Source organism: Canis lupus, chromosome 6, assembly GCF_011100685.1.
Source record: "Canis lupus familiaris isolate Mischka breed German Shepherd chromosome 6, alternate assembly UU_Cfam_GSD_1.0, whole genome shotgun sequence".
In the NCBI taxonomy this organism is placed as follows: Eukaryota; Metazoa; Chordata; class Mammalia; order Carnivora; family Canidae; genus Canis; species Canis lupus.
Window position 1 is genome coordinate 19,650,381 of NC_049227.1, and position 15,947 is coordinate 19,666,327.

The 15,947-nt window shown below is 47.1% G+C and overlaps 1 long non-coding RNA gene across 3 annotated transcripts; it reads left to right on the top strand.

Annotated features, from left to right (window-relative positions):
- Positions 1 to 1,301: 1,301 nt before the first annotated feature.
- LOC111096493 lies at positions 1,302 to 12,754 on the top strand. 3 transcript variants are annotated; one of them, XR_005360354.1, is made up of 4 exons: positions 1,302 to 1,490; positions 1,587 to 1,731; positions 2,405 to 2,644; positions 12,518 to 12,754. It is a non-coding gene; the product is annotated as an uncharacterized LOC111096493 (long non-coding RNA). The 3 variants fall into 3 exon arrangements; XR_005360352.1 differs by having other exon boundaries at positions 1,302 to 1,731; XR_005360353.1 differs by lacking the exon at positions 12,518 to 12,754 and adding an exon at positions 11,531 to 11,590 and having other exon boundaries at positions 1,302 to 1,731.
- Positions 12,755 to 15,947: the final 3,193 nt, after the last annotated feature.

Consider the following 15,947-nt stretch of genomic DNA (forward strand, 5'->3'; position numbering starts at 1 on the left):
CTTGTCTGCAAGAAAGTTGTTCTACACTCTTGATGCCCTTCAGTGAAGGCTTATCAGACCTCTCAGTGGGGGAAATCTGGTTTCTCCACATTAGAACAGTAGTTATGCATCATTTTACAATTGCTTGAGAATGTGGACTTCATCCATATTTGCAATGCTTAGTACAGAGATGGGTACAGGACTACGGACTAAGTATATTGAATGAAGAACTTTCATTTTTCCTTTATTATGAAAATTATGTTTGTAACCAAACTCCTGCCCCTTCCCCTCTGCTACTTCCGCTGCCATGGCCACTCCTCCTCTTCGTCCCCCCGCCCCCCGCCCCTCCCCCCCTCTTCTCCCTGCCCCCTTTCTGTCCTCCCCTTGCCTCCCCTCCTTGTCCTTCTGTGTTTCCTCTGAGTTCCCCTGGGCTCTGTCTCTTTGTCTCTCTCTTTATCATGGAATCCTTGACATTGCTATTTTAGCTCAGACATCCCTCTCTTGGCTGGACCCAGGTAGCAGATCTGGGGGGCCCTGAGGGCTGTGGAGTGTGCAGAGGCATAGACTGGCTCTCCTGGGAAGAGAAGAGCACCCCAGTGATGTCTCAGAGAGCAGAGGTGAGGATGGCACTCTAGTGAGCAGAGAGCACCTTTCCTAGAGAATTTCTAGGTTCCTTCTTAGAGATGCTGAATCCCTTCAGAGCCCCCAAACAGGTCAAGTGATGCAGAGAAAAGTGCCTTACCCCTTTGAGCCTCCACTGTCTATTACTGAAAGGGGGGGGGGGAGGCCGGAATGATAACACAGGGGCCTGGCAGGGGAAGACGGAATGAACAAATGTGTGATAACGCTGAACACCGTGCCTGGCCGTAGTAGGTGGTCAATAAATGCAAGTTTCTTATCTCCGTTTGTCCACGGCCTTTGAAAACAAAAAGCAATTTTTAAAAAGATTTTTATTTGAGAGAGAGAGAGAGAGAGAGAGAACCAGTAGAGGAAGAAGCAGACTCTCTGCTGAGCAGGGAGCCTAATTCAGGACTGGATCCCAGGACCCTGGATCATGACTTAAGCCGAAGGCAGGTGCTTAACCAACTGAGCCACCCAGGTGCCCATGGAAAGCCTTTTTGTTGATGAAAGGGTTAGAGGAGAAAGTGAGAAATCTGTGTTCTAGGCCCTGTTCTGGCATGATGGACTTTGGGCATATCACCTCATCTCTCTGAAGCTCCATTTTCTCATCTATGATGGGAGGATGAGTAATAATAAGGCTAATGACCTCACAGAGTTTTGGGAAAGATTGAACGGAACGAGCTGGTGTTTGAGTAAGAGATGGTCACGGCGCACGGCAGGCAACAACAACAGCATTTACTGTGTACCAGGCAGGGCAGTGGAGATCTGCTCTCCCATTTGTTCCTATGTCATCCGCAAGAACTGTTCCACCAGCTTGGGGCATCGATGAGGCAGAGAGCTTAGGCACCGACCTGTCTTGTTAGGAGGACGTTTATAGCCTTTCTCTCAAGGTTTTTCCCCTGCCACCCTCCACCCCGACCCTGAATGACCTCTGAACCTGAGGGGATTTCTTAGTTCCAAACGCTGCCTGTCCACCTCCCTTGCAGACCCAGCAAGAGCAGGAGTCTGGTTGGTTCACTGCTACAGCTGCTTCCTGGTCCCGAGGGGGCCGCTGTTCAGGCTCAGTTCCACATGGACTCGTGGATGCTCTGTCCTGTGCCTGTGCCAAGTCCAGTTTCTGGATGTCTACTGGTAAAGGGTGATGTGATTTCTTTAGTGCTACATCTGGCCAAGGGTTCCACTTATTTGACCCCAGGGTCACATGTCTATGGCAAGTTCACATATACTGTCACTTTTAGGGTATAACCTGGCCCTGAGAGCACTTAATTTTAAAAATATTTTAAGATTTATTTATTTATTTATTTAAAAAAATTTTATTTATCTGAGAAAGAGAGATAGAGAGAGTGAACAAGTGGTGGGAAGGGGCAGAGGGAAAGAGAGAGAGAAGCAGACTCCCTGATGAGCAGGAAGCCTGACACAGGGCTCGATCGCAGGACCTGTGTCATGACCTGAGCTGAAGGCAGGTGCTTAACTAACTGAGCCATCCAGGGGCCCCTAAGATTTAATGAGAGAGAGAGAGAGAGAATGAGAGAGAGATTGAGTGGACAATGGGGAGGGACAGAGGGAGAGAGAGAATCTCAGATTCCATGCTGAGCACGGGGCCTGAGGCAGAGCTCAGTCTCACGACCCTAAGATCACAACCTGAGCTAAAACCAAGAGTCAGATGCTCAACCGACTGCGCCACCCAGGTGCCCAATGAACCCCTTAAATATTATTATTACCTCCTGCTTCCCCTGTGATCTGATTACCAGATAAACTTTTGGACCTAATTATTAGCAATTATTTGACTCTTTCAAACCTCAAGGCTCTTGCTGTATCCATCTTGAAGGACACCCGCTTGAAGAGCCAATTGCTTCCTATCTGCCCTTCTGCTGCAGGCCATCCTTAGTGATTACAAAATGTCGCCTGTTCCTAGTCATGCTCCACTGTAACTGGCTGCACAGGGCTTACTTACTTCTTTAAAGTCGAGGTGGGGAAGCCACAAGTTGATGTTCTACACGGCAGTCCTACCATGGAGCACAGAGTTCCCTGAATCACCCACAAGGTAAAAAGTGTGGTCTAGAGCCAATGTAGGAAGATGACATGTATTGGAAACAGACAGAAATTCTATCTGTGGTGGAAATCAATTATATTTGCCTGATTGTGCCTTCAACCCTCATAGAACCTCAATTTTCTTTTTGGGAGCCGCCCCTCCCTTGTTCTTAGTCCATGTGGTTTATGCCAAACTGGTCCTACTTCTGTCCTCAAGGGGTGGGAATCTGACCCAGGTCTGGTCAGAGGACTGAAACTCCTTGGCTGAAGTGATTGATTCAAGGATCAGCACATGACCCAGGGAGGGCTGATGAAAGCCCAACCTGAGATTCTGGCTAGAACTACGGAAAGAGAAGCATCCTCTTTCGGTTGGGAATGCTAAGCTGGCAAGATGGAAGCTTGAAGCTTCTGGAATTGAAGTCAACTCTGCAGAGAGCAATGCCAAGAGATAGGGAGATTCTTAAAGATTTTTTGAGCACCTTGATCCAACTACGCCTGCAGCCAAAGCTTCTGACGGTCTTTCATGAGCCTGAACATACCAATTTTCTCTTTAGGTCAGTTTGAGTTGCCTGTTGATTTTTGGTCACTTGTTAGAGTAGAGTACACTGTAGTACACTAATCTGTAGTATAAGAGCATTACATTAAACTGAGGACGTTGCAGGCAGACAAATGATTTCTGACAATTAGAAACCTCTTCCCACCTCTTTACAGGGTGGAGCCACCCCATCCCTCCCTGCTAGTGGCTCCGCTTGTGTCTCCTGCAGCCAGGGGAGGGTGCCAGTACCAGGCAGGCTGCAAATATTACAAAACGTCTGGGGAAAACAGCATTGTTCCCAATTTATGTTTTTGCAGCCTTCCCCGTCTCTTGCATTTTCGCTTTTATTTAAGGCTGTGTTCAATGTTGTAATTACTTTTTTAATCGGTAACGTCTGTGTCTGGGGCGGGTGGCTTCCTGCCGTTGCGGGGCCCTGGCACTGTAAACAAACACCGGCACTTTAGCTGAGAGGCTCCTGCTGAAATATTGCCCTAAATAAATAAAAGGCAAATTAGATATCGGAAAATAGCTTTAAATTACATTTGAATTCTTGGGGAATTACATATTACATCTGCATTCTGGACAAATGAGTTCACCGTGAATAATATGTCTGGAGTGAGAGAGGAGAGCCAAGCTGGGAGCAGAGGGGAGGGAGGATCAAAGCGGATCTTTCCAAGGAGAGTGAGTGAGGCAGAAAACAGAGAGGGCTTTTTTCAGGGGCGCTTATGAAAATGGGGAGGGCGGGATGTGTCACTCCTCAGAAACTGTGGATATGCCTGCGGGATCTGCCAGAGGAGTGGGGGCTCCTTGGAAGGAAAGCCACTAGGTTCATTTAACTGGGTCATTCTCTTGTGGGTTGCGGGAGGCTGCTGACATCATCACGTCCCTACTGTGTACTGGGTGCCCCACAGACCTGCAGGGTTGTGGTTGCCACGGGGACCTGGGTACCGATGCTGGCTTTATCACTACCCCTGCTGACCAGTCGGTGGACACTCGGCATCAGGGGACTTCAGTCTCCTGACTCGGTTATGGAAGGACTTTAGGACAGAAAGGGTTTCATGTCTTCATAGCAAAGGCTTGGCGTCGTCCGACTTGGGTTCTAATCTCTGTGCTGCCACTGCCTACCAGGTGCCTTTGGCCAAGCCACTTACCTCACCAAGCCTCAATTTCTTCATCTGTGAAATGGAGATCATACCAGTAGTCGCTCGTCTCTCAGAAATGCTGAAGGATTAAATGTGACAACGAAGGTTGCTTGCAAAGCATAACTGCGCTCACTGGATGGTAATGAATATAATTCGGTCTTGTTATCTGTACAACAGCCTTGTGTAACAGGATGTTAAAATCGAGATTCCAATTAGGCACCCAGATAAAATAGATGTGCGATTTCAAAGTGAGGTGTCAATTCACTATATGCAGGCTCTTGGAAAGGTCTACCCCAACTCCCAGCCCCCCTTGGCTGCTTCACAAGGGGGCCAGACTTGAGCTCTGTGGGCTCAGGGATTGGTAAGCAGAGCCTGGGTGGATTTGGCCACTTGTGTCCCCCCCCTCACCCGAGGATGTGTTTGGTGGGGAACCTGCCGTCTCGCCTGCGCACAGTGGTCCCACTTTACCTCCACACACAACGTCGCTCGCCCCTTGGTGACATCCTGACCCACATTTGTTCACATAATGCATCGTTGGGCTCTGCTGGCCCCTCTCTGTTCACCTCTCTCCAATCTCAGTCTCCCATTTCTCTTGCTCAGTGGCTTTCAACCAGCTGCACGGTGGCATCCCCTGCTGCCTTCAAATTCTGATGCCCAGGCCACCCTCCAGAACAATTGGAAGCAGACTCTCCTGGAGTAGGGCTTATGCATAAGATTTTCTCTTCTCACTTTTTTCTTCCTTTTCTCTCTCTCTGTTTGAAGAACTCAGTACCTTTGAATATCCCCAGAGTGGTGCATACATTACCACCATTTTTTTCCGTGTCATTGAGATATAACTGACATGCAGCACTGTGTACGTTTACAGTGTACAGAGAAATGACTTGGTTTACATATTCTGTGAAATGACCATCATGATAAATTTAGTTAATATCCATCATTTCTTAGAGATACAAAAGAGAAAAAAGAGGGAGGGATGTTTACCACTATCAATTTATTTTATTTTATTTTTTAAAGATTTATTTATTCATGAGAAACACACATACACACACACACACACACACAGACATAGAGATAGATAGAGAGAGAGGCAGAGACATAGGCAGAGGGAGAAGCAGGCTCCATGCAGGGAACTCGTCATCCGGGGATCACGACCTGGGACCTAAGGCAGGAGCCTGACTGCTGAGCCACCCCTATCAATTTAAAAGCATTTTTGGGGTCCGTGGCTGGTTCAGTCGATGGAGCAGGCGACTCTTGATATTGGGGTTGTGAGTTCAAGCCCCGTTGGATGCCGAGATCACTTAAAGATAAAATCTTTAAAAAGTTAAATTAAAGCACTTTCATTACCACATTTTCATTACCCCTTAGCAGTCACTTTCTAATCCTCCCCATCTTCACTTGTCCCCCCTCCACCAACCAGCCACAGGTCACAAGTAATCTATCTTCGATCTCTGTAAATTTTCCTATTCTAGAAATTTCACATAAATGGGAACATATGATATGTGGTCCTTTAAGCCTGGATTCTTTCACTAAGCATCATGTTTTCAAGATTCATCCTCATTGTAGGATGGATCAGTACTTCATTTTGTTGTTGTTGTTGTTGTTGTTGAGTAATATTTTATTATATGGGTATACCACATTTTATCTGTTCCTTCATCAGTTGATGGAAATTTGGGCTGTTTCTACTCTTTGGCTCTTATGAATAATGCTGCTCTAAACATTTCCCTATGGGAATTTTGTGGGGACGTATGTTTTCATTTCTCTTAGGTAGACATCTCAGAGTGGAATTGCCAGATCACATGGTGACTCTATGTTTAGCATTTTTTTAAGATTTATTTATTTGAGAGAGAGAGAGAGAGAGAGAGCATGTGCAGGAGGGACAAAGAGAGAGGGAGAGAGAGAATCTCAAGCGGGCTCTGTGCTGAACATGGAGCTTAATGTGGGGCTCTATCTCATGACCCTGAGATCATAACCTGAGCTGAAACCATTGGATGCTCAACCAACTGCGCAACCCAGGCACTCCTCTATGTTTAACATTTGAAGAATATTTCCCTAAGTGGCTGCACCGTCCTACATTCCTTCTGGCAGAGTGAGAGGGTCCCTACCTCTTCACATTCTCACCAACATGTGTTACTATCTTTTGGTTTCTAGCCTTCTTGGTGGGGGTGAGGCAGTCTCTCCTGGTGGTGTTGACCTGCCTTTCCCTCATGGATAATATTGAGACTCTTTTCATGGGCTTCTTGGCCCTTTGTCTATCTTCTTTGAAGAAGTGTCTATTCAGATTCCTAGCCCATTTTAAAGTTAGGTTATTTATGTTTTTATTATTGAGTTGCGAGCATTCTTTATAGATTGTAGGTATAAGTCAGCTATGTAATTGGCATCCTCTTCCTCCCCTTCTGTGAGTGGTCCTTCTCCTTTTTTAATTAAAAATTTTTTTAGATTTTTTTTTATTTTTAAAATTATCTCTACACCCAACATGGGGCTTGAACTCATAACACTGAGATCAAGAGTCACCTGCTCCACTGACTGAGCCAGCCAGGTGCCCCTTTCCTTTTTTTTAATGGTGTCCTTAGAGGTACAATGTTTTTAATTTTGATGAAGTCTGATTCTTCTAGTTTTTCTTTTGTTGCTTGTGATGTTGCATCACATCTCAGATCCAAATAAAAGACCACCAAGATTTTCTGTTATGTTTCTTCAAAGTATTTAAATAGTTTTAGCTCTGACAGTTAGGTCTTTGATCCATTTTGAGTAAATTTTGCATGTGATGTAAGGAGGAGGAGGTTCAACTTTGTTGACTTTTTTGGATGTGGATATCCAGTTGTCCCAGGACCATTTGTTAGAAGGACTATTATTTCTCCATTTAATAGACTCTCAGCCCAAATCAACTGGCTGTAGACATAGGATCTTATTTCCGGATTCTCAGTTCTGTTCCATGGAGGTACAAGGTCAATCCTACACTGTCTTGATTACCATGGCTTCTGTAGTAAGTTTTGAAAGAGGGAAGTGTGACTCCTCCAACTTTGTCTTCTTTTTCAAGAATGTAAGATTGGAGATTGTATTCTGGATTCCTTGATTTACCATATGCACTGAGTCAGCTGGGATATTGATAGGGATTGAGTTGAAACTAGATCAGTTTGGGAAGTCTTGCCAAGGTGGCAGCTCTACTAAGTCTTCTGATCTATGAACATGGGAACATCTTCTTATTTCTTTAGGTCTTCTCTAATTTCCTTCAACAATGTTTTATAATTTTAAGAGTATAATAAGTTTTGTACTTTTGTTACATTACTGCTTTTGTTAAAGCTCCCTAGATGACTCCAATGTGCGGCCAAAATTTCATAATGATGTCAACAGTGAACATGCCTTCCATGCTTTTATATCAGGCCCTGTCTTATCTCAGTTATTCCTTATAATAATCTGAAGGGGGGATCCCCAGGTGGCTCAGGGGTTTAGCGCCTGCCTTCGGCCCAGGGTCTGATCCTGGAGTCCTGGGATCGAGTCCCACATCGGGCTCCCTGCATGGAGCCTGCTTCTCCCTCTGCCTGTGTCTCTGCCTCTCTCTCTGTGTCTCTCATGAATAAATAAATAAAAATCTTTAAAAAAATCTTTAAAAAATAATAATAATAATCGTGAAGAACCCTGGGGTTTTTTATAGGTGAGGAAGCTGGGGCTCACTTGTTACACATCCAGCAAGTGGTAGAGCTAAGATCTCCACTCTAGGTCACAACTCTGTAGCCTGGCTTCTTTTACTCCTCACCTTTTCATGCACACACCTTTCAAAGCACTCATAAATCATTGTACACACAATCCCCTTTGCCTGACCCTCCCTTTTTCCTCCCACTCCATTTTAGGCTTTGGTAACTTTGCTCTTACTTTTCAATCCTCAGTTTGTGTCACCTCCCTTCAATGGCTTTCCCTGAATCTCTTCTTAATTGCTCTCAGAAGGAATGAAGCTGTCACTCCTGCACTGGGCTCCCTGTACTGCTGGACCTGCCTCTACTACAACACGTATCCTGTATTAGGATCAGTAGTGGCTGCTTTAAAACCCTCATCTCCCTGCTTGTATTATGGCTGGCTTGCAGTGCAAATGATGATGTATGGCTTCCAAGGCTGAGTCAACCATGGCCATGCAGCTTCTGCTGTGATCACTAGAACAATTGTTCTAAGAGCCTGAGCCACCTTGTAGGAAGTCTGATGACCCCATGACTTCCCTGATTAAGAGGCCACATGTTAAAGGCTCTGGTTGACAGTCTCAGCTAAGCCTGTTCTTCTACTCTGCCAGCATGGGCATGAGAGCTTCGTTTGAAGAAGCCAATGCGGGAATGGATCTTTCTGTCCCCATCACTCAAATTACCCCAGATGAGGCCTCAGATATCAGGGAGCAGAGAAAAACCATCCTGGCTCTGCCCTTTCCAAATCCCTGACCCACAGAATTTGTCAACATACTCGTCGTTGCTCTGTACCTCTACGTTTTGGAGTGGTCAACCACACTGCAGTAGATAACTACAGCAATTGGCTTGTGCATCTGTCTTCTCCATTAGATCATGAACTCTTTGGGGTCAAGATTGAGTCAAATTCATCTTTCTATTATTTGTTCCCAGCACAGGGCCGACTCAGGGTAGGTGCTTATCAAGGTGTATTGAGCAAATGAGTGAAATTGTGTATGGTCCAAATTGCCCTGATTGGGGCTTTGCTGAAAACCTGTCCCACTAACATGGCAGCCATGCACCAAACTGAACCATGGGTACTGTGCATGCACACACCTGGAGCTCCAGAATTTTCTTTCTAGGGTTTTGCCCTTTAGGTACCCATTTACATGCCAAATGGAGTACACACAGCGAGGTTCATCACAGTGTTGTTTGCAAGAGTGGAAGTATCCACGAAATCATTCATAAAAAGTATTGACAGGAAGGGGAATTGTGTGGCTAGGATGGAGTTGAGTTTTCAGTTAGCTATACTGTAATACTTTTTGAATTTTGAAGTATGTATTACCTCTTCTAAAATAAATATTAATGTATGTGCTGCACATTTTGACTTAGAATAGAATATTCTTCTTTAAATAGAATCAATTTTTAAAAAATAAACAAATTTCTTGAAAAGGAAAGTTTACTTTGCCATCCCACATGGAAAATTGGCATCATTTACCATATATAGGGAATGATCATGAGAAGGAACACGTTGGGGCACCTGGGTGGCTCAGTGGTTGAGTATCTTCCTTCAGCCCAGGGCGTGATCCTGGGGTCCTGGGATCGAGCCCCACATTGGGCTCCCTGCATGGAGCCTACTTTTTCCTCTGCCTGTGTCTCTTCCCCTCTCTGTGTATCTCTCATGAATAAATAAATAAAATCTTAAAGAAAAAAGAGAAGGAACGTTTTGGGAACAGACACTGTTTTGTAGGTTCAGTAAAATTTCTGTCTTCTCCTGTAGGCTCTGAATCGGAGGCCAGCAGATTTATTTATTGATAACGGAGATTAGCAGTGTCAGAGAGCCGTGAAAGGCATATTATCACCAGTCTGAGACCAGATGGTTGGGGTTGTGTGACTAGTTCTGGCCAATGCCCCATGAGTGGCAGTGTCGAGAGCCACTTTTGGTTGTGACAGTTAAATTCTGGTGTTCCTCTTCTATCTCTCTGTCTCTTGGAGGCCATGTATTTCCAGAAATCAGAGCTGCAGGGCCATCCAGATTTTGCATGAGTGAGAAAGAACCATATTGTGTTAGGGCACTGAGGTCAGGGGTTTATTTGTTCTGCAGCAGGCATACGCTGTCCTGACTGTTGTAGATGCGTGGCCCACCTTTGGGGAAATACTATCTTTGAAGAACCCTTCATCAGTATCAGACTACCAGAATCATATCACCTTCCTAGATGGACTCCTTATTTTCTTCTTCCTCTCTATTCCACTTTCCCCTCATCTTCCTCTCTTCCCCATACATCCCACTAACATCCTGGCTCTGATTACTTCCTGTCACTCTGGGCTTTACTTACAGACTCGTAGTCTATTAAGCTTCAGAGAGACCTCTGCATTATTTTAGTCAGGCCAGCTCCCCAGCAGGAGTCACCTCTCCACACCTCTGAGAGGATCTACTTGCATACCTGCCAGGACAGGAAGCTCGCTTCCTCTCAAAGCGGATCCTTCCCACACTGGGCAACTGTGCCAATGAGGAGCTTCTTGGGACTCATCAGACAACACTTCCACATATGGCCATTGCTACTTGTCCTCACCTAGAGTCCCACGGGATTGCTGTCCCTGACCTGGGACAGCCTTTCAGAATCCCAGGACCCCTCAAGATTTTTCCTTCCCAGACGATCTCTTTCAGGGAAAGACACATACCCTGTGGGGCAATGGTGAGAGTGAGTCTCAGTCCAAGACACAGGTGTCCAAGAAATGCTACTTTCTTGATTCATTTACTCTGTCATAACTTATCATTTGAGCTCCATTCTTCTGGGTGGTGGGAAACAAGCCTCACTCAATTTAGAGTTTCTTCTTTGCCCTGCGATTGCCTTTATATTCTGTTGGGGGGTGGTACAGGGGGGACCAAGGGGTTGATGAGGGAAACTCATCATCCTCTGAGCTTCTCCATAAGACCTTGAGGCAGGGGCACGTGTTCTGCTGTGGCATATACATGGCTTCCATCCAAATGTGAGGACTGCTTCTCACCACCCTCTTGTGTTAACTTCTGGGTGGTGGGCAGCAGGTGGGTGCCCCATTCTACACTTAGTGAGAAGCCACAGGGAAGCCAGTGAGCCTTTCTAAGGCTTTCTGAGGTCCTTTAGCAGTGCTCTTGTTGCTCTGGGTGCCTGGTATCTGTTCTGCTTCTCTCTGTGCTTGTATGTGGAGGGCTCCATAGACCTTTCTCAGCCTGGATGCGCCACCGACCCGGGCCCTCAGACTCTGCCCAGGAATGGTGGTGTCAGCTGGGATGCCCCAGGAGGTCCTCCCTCACAGGGCTGAAAGCTGTCAGCAGGAAGGAGCAGGGGAAAGGATAAAAGCAGGGAAAGAATGTATTTTGTTTAGCAGAACCAACAGTTCCAGCCCAGGAGATGTTCGCTATGTGTGTCACCTAATAGCCCCTGATGTGAGCCAGTTTGAGCCAGACTGGAGCTCAGGACCCGTGCAGAAGCCCCCTTAATTACCCTGAAGTTACCTTTAGCTCATTGCAATATAATATCTCCTCCTAAAGGGGATTTTTCTGCCAACTTTTTAAAAAAAATTTTATTTATTTATGATAGTCACACACAGAGAGAGAGAGAGAGAGAGAGAGAGAGAGAGAGAGGCAGAGACACAGCCAGAGGGAGAAGCAGGCTCCATGCACCGGGAGCCCGACGTGGGACTCGATCCTGGGTCTCCAGGATCGCGCCCTGGGCCAAAGGCAGGCGCCAAACCGCTGCGCCACCCAGGGATCTCTCTGCCAACTTTTGAACATGCAGTGCACACTCTAGCAGGTTGACATGCTAGCCATGTACAGTTGAACCAAAGTGCCTAAATCACAGAATATGCGTAAGTTCCTTCATGTATATGAAAGCTCCCTGCCCCCACTCCCAAATGCACTGAATAAAAGCGTCCTGTACTAACCCCACAGGGAGATGGTGCTTTGAGATCCATCTCCCTGTCTCCTTACTTGTGACACGTCATAAAGAATTCTTTGCTTCCAACACATCCGTGGGGTGTGTTCAATCTATTGTACCCCAAGCGGTGAACCCACAGATCTGCCTACTTCCCCCAGCTGGGGCTCAGCCAGGCCCCCTTTCTTGGGGACACAGGGACATCACATTCTCTTTGCTTCCCATCCAATTCTTCCCCACTCGTGGTACACGGGCAGGGCAGTGCCAGAAGCCTTACACATACAGTAGTCTTGTCCGTCTTCACAATGACCCCTTTCTCAGTACATAGTGAAACAGAGGACCAGGGAAGTGAAGGGTAGAGCAGAGCCAGGATTCAACCCAGATGTGTCTGACTCTTGAGTTCAGACTCTTCTATCAGTACCCAGCTACTTCTACAGGAAGCACATCTGGGGCCCTGAGAGGATTCGTGGAGAGTTCTGGGGCCCTGAGAGGCTGGAGGCAATAAAACCACGATTCTGTCCTTTAAAAGACACTCAAGTGCTCCCTTTGCCTTTAAGGGCTTCAGAGTGAGTGTCCTCAGTCCCTCCTTCTAAGTGAACAGACAGCTCTTGTATTAATTCTATAAATATTTACCGAGTTTCTCCTCTGTTCCAGGTGTGGCAGGAGGTGCTGGTGCTACAGCTGTGAACAACAACAAAAAAAAACCCCTGTCCTTTGCAGAACTAACAATTCTATAGGTGGAAATAGACAAAACTCCCAAGCCGATGAATAAATGAGGGGACTGTTAAAAAAGAAAAAATTCAACCGAGTAAATGTGAAGATCTGATTGGCTTTATTCAAGGATTAATTAATCGAGAGGTGTCCCATCTAGCAAGCGGGGGTGAGCAAGGAATGCACTGTTTAGGCAAGGTTGTTCCCCTAGGGGGAGCCTCTCAATAAATTCTTAATACTGATTTGGAAATTCCATGTTGGGTGGTTAAAGGTTACACTCCTGGCGGTTTGAACATGCAGTTAGGTTAGGTATTAAGTCTTGGTTTGCTCAGATGGCTTAAACGATGCCATGTTGGGGCTGTGGTTTTCTTTTTAACAGGACACATTTCGGATTGGTGCAAGTCCAGTGAAGGAGATTAATCAGGATGATATTACGTGTATATATATGGGGTTTCTGTACCCAGTCCCTAGCACAGAGCTCTTAAAACCCTTGTACTGAGTATTGGGGTAATAGGAGTATCATTGGTTGTAACATTCCATCTTATTTGTAGTTTCTGATGTAAGAACGTCTAAGACCCTTGGACTTTCTGGAGGGGGAAAGATGTCTTTTGTACACCGATGAGTGGCTGGAGGGGGGACCCTGGTAGCTTCAATGGGGGCTGGTTGACAGAAAAAGCAAGTCCTAACTACACGGTTGGAACTTTTCAGCCCTATCCCCTGACCTCCCAGGAGATGGACTTTAATCACCAATAGCTAATGATTTAATCAATCGTGCCTGTGTAATGGAACCTCCATAAAAGCCCTAAACAATGGGGTCTGGAGAGCTTCCAAGTTAGTGAGCACATCAAGGTGCTGGAGGGGGCGGAACACACCTAGAGAGGGCTTGGAAGCTCCATGCCTGCCCCCCCCCCCCCGCAATACCTCACAGTATACATCTCTTCCATCTGGCTGTTCCTGAGTTATAGCCTTTTATAAGAAACCAGTAGTCTAGTAAGGTAGTAAGGAAAATGTTTTCCTGGGTTCTGTGAGTCATTCTAGCAAATGATCAAACCCAAGGAGGGGTTGTGGGAACCCCTGATTCATTGACTGTCTGTTGAAGTATGGGAGGCCCAGGACCTGTGACTGGTGCCTGGAGTGGGGGAGTCTCGTGGGACTGTGCCCCTAACCTGTGAGTGCACTAACTGTGGGTGGTTAGCACCAGAATTGGACTGAATTGTAGGACACCCAGATGGTGTCTAGGGAGTTGGAGAATTGGTCGTTGGTGTGGGAAAAACGTATACATCTTGAGTGTCCAAGTGTTTGGAGTGAACAACAGAGTGTGTGTGACAGGTGGTTGGGGAAAGCCTTCCACAACAGTGACATTTGGGCTGAGAGAACAGCTGTGCAAAAAATCCGGGCACTGTGTCATGAGCTGGATGGAACAGCAGGTATGGTGGCACTGAGGAAGCCATAAGCTGGATGTGCTGGAGGGACAGAAAGAAGCCAGATGAGGCCACAGGGTAGCACAGAGTAGGAAGAGGATGGAGGGCCGCAGTGGCTAGATCACAGGGGTCTTAGTATCAGTCGCTGTCCAGGCACGCTCTGGGGAATTTGGTAAAGGGACTGGTTACAGAGATCTGGGTAGGGCTGAAGGGTATTAACACAAAGTGACAAACACCCTGGGATCAGCAGCCGTAGCACCCTGGTGGTCACCCCCTAATCCTGATGGGGCCGGGGAAGAACAGTTAGGGGAACCCAGGCATTATTGTACCTACAGGAGGCCACCTGCAGCTTCCATCAGAGAGACCTGGCCCCTGCCAACCCCCGGGCCAATCAGAGAGGAAGCTGGGGGGTCATGCCCTCACCTCTCTCTCCTCCTGCCCCCTGATCTGCTGGCACCCGCTATTGGCCGAACCCTCCAGAAGCCAGAGAGCAAAGGCGATGTAGTGCCTTCAGGTCTGCCTCTGGGGCACCAATCAGGTAGACAGGGGTGGAGAGTGATCTGGAGGACGGACAGGGAATAATACCCAGCACAGCAGTGGAAGCAGTGGCAGCCGAGTGCATGTTTTTCTGAGTTCAGTGAGAAGCCACCAGGGGTGGAAGCTGGGGAGTGACCGACTTGGAAGCCCACCGACTTCTCCGGCTGTTCTCTGGAGAGTGGGTAGGTGGGGAGGGGCAGGGCAGGGCAGGGCAGGGAGAGCACTTTGAAGGCTGTTCTTGTTGTCAGGGTGGTGAGGACAGTAGCTGGGACCAGGGAGGGTGCAGGGAGGGTGGACAGGAGAGCTTGGGCTCAGGGTTATGCCCTGACCTGAAGTGGACAGGAGTTGCTGGTGGAGGACGGGTGGAGGGGTAAGGCCTCGTGAGGAAGGAGCTCGAGGAAGAGAATCATGGGCGACTTAAAGATCGGGAAGTGCACAGCTATGTGTGACACCCTCTGGATGCGTCCCCTTTGTCCACCCTCACCACTTCATGGGGAAAGGAGACTTGAATGACATCCTTGGATGATAGGGCAACTCTGTGTGGCAGGTGTTTTTATAGCAAGTGAAGCATTCACACATCAGAGAGGTTAAGACATCTGCCCAAGGTCACACAGCAGGTAGGTGCAGATGGAGATTTGGACCTGGGTCTGATTCATGAGTACCCTGAGCAGAAGGACTTTGATGGGGTCTCTTGCCTTACATGGTAGCCACAAGCTGGGGCTTGTGCTGCCCAGTGAGATCTGCCCTTGAGACAGGCTGCAAGCATATCACCAACGTGGCCATCCGTGGCATGCAGGAATTTGGGTAGAGCCCAGCAGAAGTTATTTGGGTTGTTTTAACTATTATTATTACAGAATTGGGGAACAAGGAAGGAAACTAACATTTATAAAGCTCCTTCATTCATTTATTCATCTTTTAATTAAAAAAAATCCATTCCTGAATCCCAGGCTTTGTGCAGGACAGGTTACTTGGATTATCTCCTTTTATTTCCAAAATAAATATCCAAGCCAAGGTGAGCATCCTGCTTCACTCCTGTTTTGCAGGCCTCAGGAAATAGGGGCGCAGCCAGGGGAGTGACTTGCTCAAGGTAACACGCCCACCTCTTCTTCCTTCCCTAACGCACTGAGTCTGAGGCCAGCTGGGTGTCGGTCGGACTGCAGAGTGCAGTCGTTAGAAGCGTGGAGCTGAAATCAGGGCGTCTTTGTTCAAGTCTTGGCTCTCCTCCAAGAGAGGTATGACCTTGGTTTCCATATCTGTGAAATGGAGGTAGTAATAGCATCTCTCTGAAAGGCTCTTGCATGGATTGACGGAGATGAGGTATGCAATGGAACAGAACAGGGTTCCGGGCACCTTGACCATCACTGTGATTTCTGTTCCAAAACCAGTGTCGAGTGCAAACCCCTGGCCGGAGACTC